The sequence below is a fragment of the Phyllobates terribilis genome, unplaced genomic scaffold (assembly GCF_046119375.1).
Source record: "Phyllobates terribilis strain yellow unplaced genomic scaffold, ASM4611937v1 Scaffold_38__1_contigs__length_12584779, whole genome shotgun sequence".
In the NCBI taxonomy this organism is placed as follows: Eukaryota; Metazoa; Chordata; class Amphibia; order Anura; family Dendrobatidae; genus Phyllobates; species Phyllobates terribilis.
In genome coordinates, this window is record NW_027362798.1 from 1,909,435 (window position 1) to 1,923,433 (window position 13,999).

General features: G+C 43.2%; 5 non-coding genes and 1 pseudogene across 5 annotated transcripts; all 6 read left to right on the forward strand.

The window, feature by feature from the left end:
- The first annotated feature begins 519 nt into the window (after window positions 1-519).
- LOC141183819 (U2 spliceosomal RNA) lies at window positions 520-710 on the forward strand. Its single transcript, XR_012258635.1, has one exon. It is a non-coding gene; the product is annotated as a U2 spliceosomal RNA (small nuclear RNA).
- A 1,115-nt stretch (window positions 711-1,825) lies between these two features.
- On the forward strand, window positions 1,826-2,016 carry LOC141183180 (U2 spliceosomal RNA). The gene has a single exon (XR_012258182.1). It is a non-coding gene; the product is annotated as a U2 spliceosomal RNA (small nuclear RNA).
- A 6,135-nt stretch (window positions 2,017-8,151) lies between these two features.
- Window positions 8,152-8,339, forward strand: LOC141183378 (U2 spliceosomal RNA). Its single transcript, XR_012258348.1, has one exon. It is a non-coding gene; the product is annotated as a U2 spliceosomal RNA (small nuclear RNA).
- A 2,438-nt stretch (window positions 8,340-10,777) lies between these two features.
- LOC141183441 (U2 spliceosomal RNA) lies at window positions 10,778-10,981 on the forward strand (annotated as a pseudogene).
- Window positions 10,982-12,096: 1,115 nt separating this feature from the next.
- Window positions 12,097-12,287, forward strand: LOC141183685 (U2 spliceosomal RNA). The gene has a single exon (XR_012258514.1). It is a non-coding gene; the product is annotated as a U2 spliceosomal RNA (small nuclear RNA).
- Window positions 12,288-13,402: 1,115 nt separating this feature from the next.
- Window positions 13,403-13,593, forward strand: LOC141183821 (U2 spliceosomal RNA). Its single transcript, XR_012258637.1, has one exon. It is a non-coding gene; the product is annotated as a U2 spliceosomal RNA (small nuclear RNA).
- The last annotated feature ends 406 nt before the right edge of the window (window positions 13,594-13,999 follow it).

Here is a 13,999-nt window from a genome sequence, read left to right on the forward strand (position 1 = left end):
AAACTGTTGCTTATGGCGGTCTCTGTGAGCTTCTCAGCGACATTCAGCCAGCCAGGTATCCTGCCTGCAGTAGATGGAATGTGGCAATGGAACGCTGGCTGCGCGTGTCATAATAGGCTCTGAGCCTTTATATACCTGTGCACAGCAGCAGCCACCTTCAGTCTGCTGCTGGACAGCCAGCAGCAGCAGCAGCAGGAGAGGTATGTAATCAGGAGCCCTCCTGCTAAGGGTAGACAGCTGCTCGTTCCACCCCACCCCCCGCCTTAATTGGTTCTCCTCCCTTCCAACGGTGTTGAGGCGGGTGGGAACAGCAGGGGGTGAAGGTGCTGTGTTTAAAGAGGTGGAGTTATGCAGATCTAAAACGCGTGGATTGCAGCAGCAGCAAGCCGAAAAGTGCAGGCATGTAAGGGATCTAGAGGTTGACAACATGTCTTCTTAACGGGAGTCCAGGAGCTCATCTCCACAAATGGACTTTTCAGGATCCTTGGGTGGCTCCGTAGTTTGAAACCAATTCTGGTTATCGCTTCTCGGCCTTTTGGCTAAGATCAAGTGTAGTATCTGTTCTTATCAGTTTAATATCTGATACGTCCCCTATCTGGGGACCATATATTAAATGGATTTTTAGAACAGGGAGATGGAAAAAGAGCTTGCTCTGTCCACTCCACGCATTGACCTGGTATTGCAGTATCTCCAGGACCGGTGCACCCCTTCTTTAATGCAGTTTCTAAAATCAGAAAGAATTGAATTCAATGTTTTTTGTTCATTTTGCTTGTTTGTCGGATTTTGGGATGGACTCTTTGGCTTTGCTTTTCTTCTCCTCATTGGATTTTTCATGTTCAAAGTTGCAGAAGCCAGATTACAAGCTCATTTTGGTTCAACTTCAGCAACTGTGCATTGCATTGCCATGTAATGTGATGCAATGCTATCTTTCTAGCTCTCCCTTTTTACTTCCTTTTGGATAAACAGACATATTAGGCAAGCATTTTGGAGCTTTCACCTAAATAACTACAGGTGGTGAGATAAGCTGCACAATATAATTGACCTTTCAGTATATTGTTGCACACACACCATCTATTTAGCAAATGCCCTTGTTATCAACAGCAGCCTTTTAAACTCACCTGAGCTAACAGGTATGTGCGCTGGTTACTCTGCTGCGCTTAAAATTTCTTTTTTGGTTTGCTACAATGCCTTTTCTGAAACGTTGTCTCCTTCTGCTGGAACACTGACTTCTTTCATTTAATGCCTGCAGACTATAAAAGAGAACCCAACCCAAAAAGTTTGGTTGATTAGTCTGTGGCATTCTGTTAAACTGTTGCTTATGGCGGTCTCTGTGAGCTTCTCAGCGACATTCAGACAGCCAGGTATCCTGCCTGCAGTAGATGGAATGTGGCAATGGAACGCTGGCTGCGCGTGTCATAATAGCCTCTGAGCCTTTATATACCTGTGCACAGCAGCAGCCACCTTCAGTCTGCTGCTGGACAGCCAGCAGCAGCAGCAGCAGGAGAGGTATGTAATCAGGAGCCCTCCTGCTAAGGGTAGACAGCTGCTCGTTCCACCCCACCCCCCGCCTTAATTGGTTCTCCTCCCTTCCAACGGTGTTGAGGCGGGTGGGAACAGCAGGGGGTGAAGGTGCTGTGTTTAAAGAGGTGGAGTTATGCAGATCTAAAACGCGTGGATTGCAGCAGCAGCAAGCCGAAAAGTGCAGGCATGTAAGGGATCTAGAGGTTGACAACATGTCTTCTTAACGGGAGTCCAGGAGCTCATCTCCACAAATGGACTTTTCAGGATCCTTGGGTGGCTCCGTAGTTTGAAACCAATTCTGGTTATCGCTTCTCGGCCTTTTGGCTAAGATCAAGTGTAGTATCTGTTCTTATCAGTTTAATATCTGATACGTCCCCTATCTGGGGACCATATAATAAATGGATTTTTAGAACAGGGAGATGGAAAAAGAGCTTGCTCTGTCCACTCCACGCATTGACCTGGTATTGCAGTATCTCCAGGACCGGTGCACCCCTTCTTTAATGCAGTTTCTAAAATCAGAAAGAATTGAATTCAATGTTTTTTGTTCATTTTGCTTGTTTGTCGGATTTTGGGATGGACTCTTTGGCTTTGCTTTTCTTCTCCTCATTGGATTTTTCATGTTCAAAGTTGCAGAAGCCAGATTACAAGCTCATTTTGGTTCAACTTCAGCAACTGTGCATTGCATTGCCATGTAATGTGATGCAATGCTATCTTTCTAGCTCTCCCTTTTTACTTCCTTTTGGATAAACAGACATATTAGGCAAGCATTTTGGAGCTTTCACCTAAATAACTACAGGTGGTGAGATAAGCTGCACAATATAATTGACCTTTCAGTATATTGTTGCACACACACCATCTATTTAGCAAATGCCCTTGTTATCAACAGCAGCCTTTTAAACTCACGTGAGCTAACAGGTATGTGCGCTGGTTACTCTGCTGCGCTTAAAATTTCTTTTTTGGTTTGCTACAATGCCTTTTCTGAAACGTTGTCTCCTTCTGCTGGAACACTGACTTCTTTCATTTAATGCCTGCAGACTATAAAAGAGAACCCAACCCAAAAAGTTTGGTTGATTAGTCTGTGGCATTCTGTTAAACTGTTGCTTATGGCGGTCTCTGTGAGCTTCTCAGCGACATTCAGCCAGCCAGGTATCCTGCCTGCAGTAGATGGAATGTGGCAATGGAACGCTGGCTGCGCGTGTCATAATAGGCTCTGAGCCTTTATATACCTGTGCACAGCAGCAGCCACCTTCAGTCTGCTGCTGGACAGCCAGCAGCAGCAGCAGCAGGAGAGGTATGTAATCAGGAGCCCTCCTGCTAAGGGTAGACAGCTGCTCGTTCCACCCCACCCCCCGCCTTAATTGGTTCTCCTCCCTTCCAACGGTGTTGAGGCGGGTGGGAACAGCAGGGGGTGAAGGTGCTGTGTTTAAAGAGGTGGAGTTATGCAGATCTAAAACGCGTGGATTGCAGCAGCAGCAAGCCGAAAAGTGCAGGCATGTAAGGGATCTAGAGGTTGACAACATGTCTTCTTAACGGGAGTCCAGGAGCTCATCTCCACAAATGGACTTTTCAGGATCCTTGGGTGGCTCCGTAGTTTGAAACCAATTCTGGTTATCGCTTCTCGGCCTTTTGGCTAAGACCATTTGGTTGCAGCCTGATAGGTGCGAGTTCTCTGGAGGAATCCAGGCCTTTTTGCGAAAGGATTTGGCGATTTTCTGTGGTAATATACCGACAGGTTTTGAAGATGAACTTCGTGAAGAATACTATCCGAATTGGAGTGGATCCATCAGTTTCCGAGAGGAATAATGTGTCCTTCATCGTGGAGAAACTTTTGGAAGGAAAAGCTGGAGCAAAACGAGGCGACTTCTACAGCGTCAACGAGTTTCCTAAATCAGGTACATATGACGTGACTTTTGTAGAAGAAAATACCTGCCTTGATGTGTTTGAGTGGCTTCGGAGTCACACTGATGATCCTTTTTTGGAAGGGGTGTGGTTTGAACCCTTGTTTGGACTTCAAGAAAAGATTGTGTGGGTAACAGTTTATAACCATTTTACTGAGCCAGCATTGCTTGAAGGCTTCCTTGCACGGTACTGTGATTATGTGCGTAAAGGGGAAAAGCAGTTTAATTCTTTAGGTATTTTCAACTGCAAATACAAGTTTCGGGTGAAACTGAAGAAGGATCCTGGAAGTGTGGGAGGCTTTAGACATCCTCCTGCGAATTTTTCTGTGGCGGGACATAGGGGCTTCCTTTACTATGTAGGGCAGCCTATGTATTGCAGGAAATGTTACTGCTTTGGACATGTGCAGGATGCATGTAAGAAAGGGCAATGTTGCCGTAACTGCAAAGAGGAGGGGCATGTGGCAAGTGCGTGCCCGAAGCCCAAGGCTTGTGACATGTGTGGAAGTGGTGAGCACATGTTTAAAGATTGCCCGCAGGGTGTGCCCAGGAAAACTGATAAGGAGAGGAAGAAGGAGGAGGAGGAGAGGAGGGTTTTGCAGCAGATAGAAAGAGAAACTGCTAGAATGGAGAGAGAGCAGAGGAGGCGGAGTGAAAGGTCTGCCCCTGAAACTGTGAGTCTGAGGCCTGCTTACCAGAAGGAGAAAAAGGCACCTAAAATGGAGAAGGAGCTTGTGAAAGAATTGAGGAGAATGGAGGGGCAGATGAATGCAGCGGGAGAAGGAAGGTGTCCGGATACGTTGGACTTTCAGGACGCTGTAGATGCTGCAGATTGTATGGAAACTGGGGAAGGGTCATCACACCCTTCAGATCCTGAGAATATTGAGGAGTACTTCTCCAATGAGGGTGGGGGGAGTAGAAAGTGTCACAGGGAGGGTGGTGGGGCAAATGATGAAGAAGATATCAAGGCACCGCAGCGAAAAGTGGGTGCCAAGAAAGCAAGGTGGGGTGATGGTGATGCTGCTAGCGGCTCGGAAACGAGTTGCTCGGTTCAGATGGTGGAAGAAGATAGTGGGGGTGCTGGTTAAGGTTGCCTTGCAATATGCGTGATAATGCCTATTATAAGCTTTGACTTAAGTCAAAGGCTTTTTCTTGTGAGTGGAGTTTTTGTAGTGTTTTTGTAACTTTTCTGTTTTCGTTTTTTTTTAGGAGGTTTAAAAAAGGAAAAAATGGGTTTTACTATAATTTCACAAAATGTGAGAGTGTTTAAAAATAAGGCCAGGAGGGCTGCAATTTTTGATTTTTTGGCTATGAAGAATGCATCGATTTTTTGTTTGCAAGAGTGTGGAGTGGTGGATGGGGTGAGAGGAGATGAATGGTCTCATGGAGCATCTGTGTGGTCGGGGAGTGCATGTAATAAAAATGATGGTGTGGGGAATTTAGTTAAAGGGAGGGAGGTGGTTTTGAGTGATTATGTGGTGATTGATGTGGGGAGGTGCATTTTAGCAAATTTTGAGTATAAAAATGTTAAATTTTGTGTTATTAATGTTTATGCGCCGGTGGAGAAAAATGACCGGAAAAAGTTATTTGAAAAAATTAAACTTTTTGTTCCGGGAAGAATGCCTGTGGTGATTGTGGGTGATATGAATTGTGATGTGGGGAGAGTGAATGTGGATGTGTCTGGGAAAACTTTGTTAGAGTTGGTTAGTGATTTTGATTTGCATGATATGCAAAGTGTATGTAAAGTGAGGCCTTTGTTAAATACCTTCTTTTCCGAAAGTGGAAGAATACAATCTAGATTGGATTACTGTTTTATTTCAAAAAATATGATTCCTGTTGACTATAAGCAGGAGAATGTTTTGTTTTCAGATCATGTGTGCATGTCGTGTGAGTTGGATGTGAATGTGAATGGGGTGTTTGGGAAAGGTTTGTGGAAGTTGAATGTTAAGTTATTGGAGTATGAGGAAGTAAGAAAGGAATATGCAAGACGGTATGAGGAGTGGTGTGAGTGTAAAAATGGTTTTGGGAATGTTTGTGGGTGGTGGGATTGGGTTAAAAAACAGACAAAAAATTTTTTCAAAAATTTGGGTTATAAGATGGCAGCAGTCAAGAGGAGACATTTTGTGAGTTTAAATGCACGTTTAAGTTTCTTGTATAAATTGAGGGAGGGAGGGATGGAGGTGGAGGAGGATATTTTACAAGTGAAAAAGGAGGTTCATGAGTTCTTGTTGGAAAAAGGGAGGAGTATTGTCTTTAGAGCAAAAGTTGATAATTTGGAGTATGATGAAAAATGTTCACGTTTTTTTTTCAAGAAGGTTTTTGGGAAAAAGCAAAATATGTGTGTGTTGAATGGAGCAGATGGAAGCGAGGTGAGTGGAGAGGATATGTGTGAGGAAGTGGCAAAGTTTTATGAGGATTTGTATGCTGTAAAGTGGAGGGATGAGTGTTTGGAGAATGATGTTTTGAGTACGTTAGAGAGTAAATTGAATGAGGCGGAAAGAGAGAGGGTGATGGATGCTGTGACAAGTGATGAAGTATGGAAGGTTATGTGTAGTATGGCTTTGAATAAGACGCCGGGGGGGGATGGTCTTCCAGTAGAATTTTACCGCATGATGTGGGATGTGATTGGGAGTGATTTTGTGGATTTTTGTAAGTATATGTGGGAAAATATGGAGGTGGCAGGTAGTATGCGTGCAGGTATGGTTGTATTGATTCCGAAAAAGGGTGATTTGAAGAGTCTGAAAAACTGGAGGCCAATAACATTATTGAACTGTGATTATAAGATCTACGCAAAATTAATGGCAAATAGGATGCGTGATGTGATAGAGAGTGTGATTGGGGATGAGCAGTGTTGTGCAGTACCTGGGAGACGGATTCACGAGTGTGTGTGTATATTGAGAGATTGTCTATGGGATTGTATGAGCCGGAAGAAGAGTGTGTTTTTGTTGAGCCTGGATTTTGAAAAGGCGTATGATAGGTTGTCGCATGGTTTTTTGTTTAGAGTGTTGCTGAGAATGGGTTTTCCTGCTGATTTTGTTGGGAGAGTGAGAAGTCTATATACAGATATTTATAGTTGTGTTTTAATGAACGGTTATGTCGGTAGGAGAGTGAATGTGCATTCGGGCGTGAGGCAGGGGTGTCCGTTATCCCCTGTGGCTTTTATTTGTGCAATTGAACCTTTGTTGTGTATGTTGAGGAAGGATAAAGTGGTTCGAGGTGTGCAAGTGCCGGGAGGTGGAGGAAGAGAGTGGAAGGTGAGTGGTTATATGGATGACGTGTGTGTATTATGTGATTCTGAATGTTCGGTGAGGCGGGTGAAGTTGTTAGTGTCTATCTTTTGTGGTGCGTCTGCATTTAAAGTGAATTGGGAAAAGAGTGAGTGTAAGGTTTTTGGAAGTGGTATTTTGAGTAGAGATGTAGGTGTGAACGTAGTGAATGGGCCCATTAAGGTTTTGGGAGTGAAGTTTTCAGAAAGATTGGATGGGAAAGAAAGTTGGGATGACGCGAAAGAGAAGGTTGAAAAGAAGTTATGTTTTTGGAAGTTGAGAAGCCTTACTTTCTTTGGAAAAATCTTAGTCATTAAAAGCGTGGTGTTGCCTATTTTTTTATATGTTGCAGTTGTGTTTCCACCAGGTTATATGGTTTTGAGAGGATTGAATAGGATTTTGTTTGTTTTTTTGTGGAATTCTAAAATGGAGAGGGCGCGGAGGGAAGTGTTGGTGAAGCGTATGGAGAAAGGTGGTTTGGGTTTTCCAAATTTAGAAGTTTTTTTGGGTGTGAATATTGTGGTGTTTGTGCTGAAAGTGATTATGGGCGATGGAAAGTTTTCATGTATGTGTGGATATTTATTTGGGGCTTATTCTTTTCGTTTGAAGTGGAGAGAGAGGGATTTGCGGTGTCCGGTTGCTTTTGAGGTGCCCGTGTGGTATGTGTGGGTTTATAAGTTTTTGGTGAAGTATGAGTTGTGTGATGTGGATGTGAGGTTGTTGGGAAATAAGAAGGCTGTGTACAGGATGATTGAGTGTAGAGAAATGGAGAGTGGAATAAATTTGGTGAGAGGGTGTGATGTGCAAAAAGTATGGAAGAAGGTGCGGATGGGTGGTATGACAAATAAGCAGAGTGAGGTTGTGTGGCAGTCTTTGCATGGAGTGTTGCCAGTAGGAGAGTTTCAGAGGAATAGAGGTTTAGTGAGGAGTGAAACGTGTCCAAGAAATGGCTGTGGTGGAAGGGAAAGTGTGTTGCATGTTTTTTGGAATTGCCAGTATGCTAGAGATGTGATTGGGAGAATGGGGCCTTTGTGTAAAGAATTGTGTGGTGTGAATTTGTTGTCCTTTGAGTTGTTTATGTTTGGTTTGGGAATATGTGATGGGACGAAGGAAAGAGTCTTGTGGTTGATGCTTGCGTGTATAAAGGAAGTGTTATGGGATGTGAGGAATGTGTATGTGTTTAAAAGGAAGGAAATTGCTGTAAAGGATAGTGTGAAGGTGATTATGGGGAAGATGTATGTGTGTTTCTTATGGGACAAAAAGAGGAGAGGGGAAGTGGATGCGGAGGGAATATGGAAAGTTAAAAAGTGGAGATATTTTGTAAATACTTCTTGATCTTGTTTTCTGTGTAAGGTTTAAAAAGAAGAAATAAAAATTTTTCCGGTGATGATGGGAGCAGCATTTGTGTCGTTGAGATGATGCAGCTGTTTGGAAGGAAGTTCCTTTGGTCGTGACTATAGACCGTGGATTTCCCCATCTGAGGGAAAAAAAAAAAAATAAAAAATCTGTTCTTATCAGTTTAATATCTGATACGTCCCCTATCTGGGGACCATATATTAAATGGATTTTTAGAACAGGGAGATGGAAAAAGAGCTTGCTCTGTCCACTCCACGCATTGACCTGGTATTGCAGTATCTCCAGGACCGGTGCACCCCTTCTTTAATGCAGTTTCTAAAATCAGAAAGAATTGAATTCAATGTTTTTTGTTCATTTTGCTTGTTTGTCGGATTTTGGGATGGACTCTTTGGCTTTGCTTTTCTTCTCCTCATTGGATTTTTCATGTTCAAAGTTGCAGAAGCCAGATTACAAGCTCATTTTGGTTCAACTTCAGCAACTGTGCATTGCATTGCCATGTAATGTGATGCAATGCTATCTTTCTAGCTCTCCCTTTTTACTTCCTTTTGGATAAACAGACATATTAGGCAAGCATTTTGGAGCTTTCACCTAAATAACTACAGGTGGTGAGATAAGCTGCACAATATAATTGACCTTTCAGTATATTGTTGCACACACACCATCTATTTAGCAAATGCCCTTGTTATCAACAGCAGCCTTTTAAACTCACCTGAGCTAACAGGTATGTGCGCTGGTTACTCTGCTGCGCTTAAAATTTCTTTTTTGGTTTGCTACAATGCCTTTTCTGAAACGTTGTCTCCTTCTGCTGGAACACTGACTTCTTTCATTTAATGCCTGCAGACTATAAAAGAGAACCCAACCCAAAAAGTTTGGTTGATTAGTCTGTGGCATTCTGTTAAACTGTTGCTTATGGCGGTCTCTGTGAGCTTCAAAGCGACATTCAGCCAGCCAGGTATCCTGCCTGCAGTAGATGGAATGTGGCAATGGAACGCTGGCTGCGCGTGTCATAATAGGCTCTGAGCCTTTATATACCTGTGCACAGCAGCAGCCACCTTCAGTCTGCTGCTGGACAGCCAGCAGCAGCAGCAGCAGGAGAGGTATGTAATCAGGAGCCCTCCTGCTAAGGGTAGACAGCTGCTCATTCCACCCCACCCCCCGCCTTAATTGGTTCTCCTCCCTTCCAACGGTGTTGAGGCGGGTGGGAACAGCAGGGGGTGAAGGTGCTGTGTTTAAAGAGGTGGAGTTATGCAGATCTAAAACGCGTGGATTGCAGCAGCAGCAAGCCGAAAAGTGCAGGCATGTAAGGGATCTAGAGGTTGACAACATGTCTTCTTAACGGGAGTCCAGGAGCTCATCTCCACAAATGGACTTTTCAGGATCCTTGGGTGGCTCCGTAGTTTGAAACCAATTCTGGTTATCGCTTCTCGGCCTTTTGGCTAAGATCAAGTGCAGTGATCTAGCGGTTGCTGCCTTGGTCTTGACTGGGAGGTGCTTGGGGTACCCGGCTCCTTGGCCTGGGGGGATCGCTACACTCATCGGTGGAGCTAAACCCCCCTGCTGCTATTAGGGAGTCGGATTAGTCCCTGGGCAACGAGAGGCGATCACCTTGTCACCACACATAGCTGTGGGGGGCAACTGTCGCCACACATAGCTGTGGTGGCAACATTTGGAGGATTAAAAGGAAAAACGGAAGGAAAACGGATTGTTGAGATGGAGTTTTGGAAAAAGAAGAGATGCTTACGTTTTTTTGTGAAACGGGAGACGGAAGAAACTTTTTTGGAAGAAAAATGGATTCTGGAAATTTTGAGGAAACATGAAGTTTTGGAGAAGGATATCTACTGTATGCAAGAAATAAAGCAAGGTAAAGTTTGTGATGTGACTCTAGTTTCTGAGGAAAAGTGCATTCATTTTTTCAAATGCTGGAGTGAAGAGGATTCTGGGAAAATTGGAGTAAGTGCATCATTCATGGGGAAACCGAAGAGTGTGATAATTTACATGGACAATCCGTTTGTGGAAATAGAGGAGATAATGGTTTTTTTGGAATCTAAATGTAAGATGGTAAAGTTTCAGAAATTATACAGGAACAAAGTTGGTATTTGGAACGGAAAGAGACGTTTTTTGGTGTGGACAACAGGAGAAGAAAATTTGCATAATGGGAGGATTATGGTAAACGGGAGTTCTGGGTATTGTTACATGGAAAGCAGCAAAGGAACTTTTGAAAAGAACTTTGGAGGACAAAAGGAAGATATTGGTGATAAAATGAAGAAGGAAGTTGATGCGATAATTATAGAGGAGAATAAGCAGGGAAAAGAAGTTGAAAGTTTAAAGGTGAAGAAAAAGGTAACGGTACAGGAAAATTGTGGATCAAGGAAAGTATCTGGTGAAAAGAAAGAAGTAAAAGAGGAAAAGGGTAAAGTTTTGGAGAAGGTGGTGACTTTCAGAGATGATGAGGAAGAGTATGATTGGGAACAGATGCGGTTAGAGCATGAGGAGGAAGAAAAGAAGTTAAGGGGTTTTGTTGGGAGGAAAGTAAAAGGGAAAAAGGGGATATTTAGTTTGGGAAACCGGGTGAAGTAATGTCAGTTGTGATTTGTTTGGAAACTGTTGAAACTGTAAAGGAATTGTTATGTTTAACTTTATATATATTAATTCAAATGAAAAAATATAAATATAATATCTAAACACGATGATGGAACTAAAATCTTGAGTTTAGTGATATATGATTTAAGATTATAAAACTTAATTTCTGAGTGTTTGGAAAAAGAAAAAAAAAAAAAAAAAAAAAAAAAATCTGTTCTTATCAGTTTAATATCTGATACGTCCCCTATCTGGGGACCATATATTAAATGGATTTTTAGAACAGGGAGATGGAAAAAGAGCTTGCTCTGTCCACTCCATGCATTGACCTGGTATTGCAGTATCTCCAGGACCGGTGCACCCCTTCTTTAATGCAGTTTCTAAAATCAGAAAGAATTGAATTCAATGTTTTTTGTTCATTTTGCTTGTTTGTCGGATTTTGGGATGGACTCTTTGGCTTTGCTTTTCTTCTCCTCATTGGATTTTTCATGTTCAAAGTTGCAGAAGCCAGATTACAAGCTCATTTTGGTTCAACTTCAGCAACTGTGCATTGCATTGCCATGTAATGTGATGCAATGCTATCTTTCTAGCTCTCCCTTTTTACTTCCTTTTGGATAAACAGACATATTAGGCAAGCATTTTGGAGCTTTCACCTAAATAACTACAGGTGGTGAGATAAGCTGCACAATATAATTGACCTTTCAGTATATTGTTGCACACACACCATCTATTTAGCAAATGCCCTTGTTATCAACAGCAGCCTTTTAAACTCACCTGAGCTAACAGGTATGTGCGCTGGTTACTCTGCTGCGCTTAAAATTTCTTTTTTGGTTTGCTACAATGCCTTTTCTGAAACGTTGTCTCCTTCTGCTGGAACACTGACTTCTTTCATTTAATGCCTGCAGACTATAAAAGAGAACCCAACCCAAAAAGATTGGTTGATTAGTCTGTGGCATTCTATTAAACTGTTGCTTATGGCGGTCTCTGTGAGCTTCTCAGCGACATTCAGCCAGCCAGGTATCCTGCCTGCAGTAGATGGAATGTGGCAATGGAACGCTGGCTGCGCGTGTCATAATAGGCTCTGAGCCTTTATATACCTGTGCACAGCAGCAGCCACCTTCAGTCTGCTGCTGGACAGCCAGCAGCAGCAGCAGCAGGAGAGGTATGTAATCAGGAGCCCTCCTGCTAAGGGTAGACAGCTGCTCGTTCCACCCCACCCCCCGCCTTAATTGGTTCTCCTCCCTTCCAACGGTGTTGAGGCGGGTGGGAACAGCAGGGGGTGAAGGTGCTGTGTTTAAAGAGGTGGAGTTATGCAGATCTAAAACGCGTGGATTGCAGCAGCAGCAAGCCGAAAAGTGCAGGCATGTAAGGGATCTAGAGGTTGACAACATGTCTTCTTAACGGGAGTCCAGGAGCTCATCTCCACAAATGGACTTTTCAGGATCCTTGGGTGGCTCCGTAGTTTGAAACCAATTCTGGTTATCGCTTCTCGGCCTTTTGGCTAAGATCAAGTGTAGTATCTGTTCTTATCAGTTTAATATCTGATACGTCCCCTATCTGGGGACCATATATTAAATGGATTTTTAGAACAGGGAGATGGAAAAAGAGCTTGCTCTGTCCACTCCACGCATTGACCTGGTATTGCATTATCTCCAGGACCGGTGCACCCCTTCTTTAATGCAGTTTCTAAAATCAGAAAGAATTGAATTCAATGTTTTTTGTTCATTTTGCTTGTTTGTCGGATTTTGGGATGGACTCTTTGGCTTTGCTTTTCTTCTCCTCATTGGATTTTTCATGTTCAAAGTTGCAGAAGCCAGATTACAAGCTCATTTTGGTTCAACTTCAGCAACTGTGCATTGCATTGCCATGTAATGTGATGCAATGCTATCTTTCTAGCTCTCCCTTTTTACTTCCTTTTGGATAAACAGACATATTAGGCAAGCATTTTGGAGCTTTCACCTAAATAACTACAGGTGGTGAGATAAGCTGCACAATATAATTGACCTTTCAGTATATTGTTGCACACACACCATCTATTTAGCAAATGCCCTTGTTATCAACAGCAGCCTTTTAAACTCACCTGAGCTAACAGGTATGTGCGCTGGTTACTCTGCTGCGCTTAAAATTTCTTTTTTGGTTTGCTACAATGCCTTTTCTGAAACGTTGTCTCCTTCTGCTGGAACACTGACTTCTTTCATTTAATGCCTGCAGACTATAAAAGAGAACCCAACCCAAAAAGTTTGGTTGATTAGTCTGTGGCATTCTGTTAAACTGTTGCTTATGGCGGTCTCTGTGAGCTTCTCAGCGACATTCAGCCAGCCAGGTATCCTGCCTGCAGTAGATGGAATGTGGCAATGGAACGCTGGCTGCGCGTGTCATAATAGGCTCTGAGCCTTTATATACCTGTGCACAGCAGCAGCCACCTTCAGTCTGCTGCTGGACAGCCAGCAGCAGCAGCAGCAGGAGAGGTATGTAATCAGGAGCCCTCCTGCTAAGGGTAGACAGCTGCTCGTTCCACCCCACCCCCCGCCTTAATTGGTTCTCCTCCCTTCCAACGGTGTTGAGGCGGGTGGGAACAGCAGGGGGTGAAGGTGCTGTGTTTAAAGAGGTGGAGTTATGCAGATCTAAAACGCGTGGATTGCAGCAGCAGCAAGCCGAAAAGTGCAGGCATGTAAGGGATCTAGAGGTTGACAACATGTCTTCTTAACGGGAGTCCAGGAGCTCATCTCCACAAATGGACTTTTCAGGATCCTTGGGTGGCTCCGTAGTTTGAAACCAATTCTGGTTATCGCTTCTCGGCCTTTTGGCTAAGATCAAGTGTAGTATCTGTTCTTATCAGTTTAATATCTGATACGTCCCCTATCTGGGGACCATATATTAAATGGATTTTTAGAACAGGGAGATGGAAAAAGAGCTTGCTCTGTCCACTCCACGCATTGACCTGGTATTGCAGTATCTCCAGGACCGGTGCACCCCTTCTTTAATGCAGTTTCTAAAATCAGAAAGAATTGAATTCAATGTTTTTTGTTCATTTTGCTTGTTTGTCGGATTTTGGGATGGACTCTTTGGCTTTGCTTTTCTTCTCCTCATTGGATTTTTCATGTTCAAAGTTGCAGAAGCCAGATTACAAGCTCATTTTGGTTCAACTTCAGCAACTGTGCATTGCATTGCCATGTAATGTGATGCAATGCTATCTTTCTAGCTCTCCCTTTTTACTTCCTTTTGGATAAACAGACATATTAGGCAAGCATTTTGGAGCTTTCACCTAAATAACTACAGGTGGTGAGATAAGCTGCACAATATAATTGACCTTTCAGTATATTGTTGCACACACACCATCTATTTAGCAAATGCCCTTGTTATCAACAGCAGCCTTTTAAACTC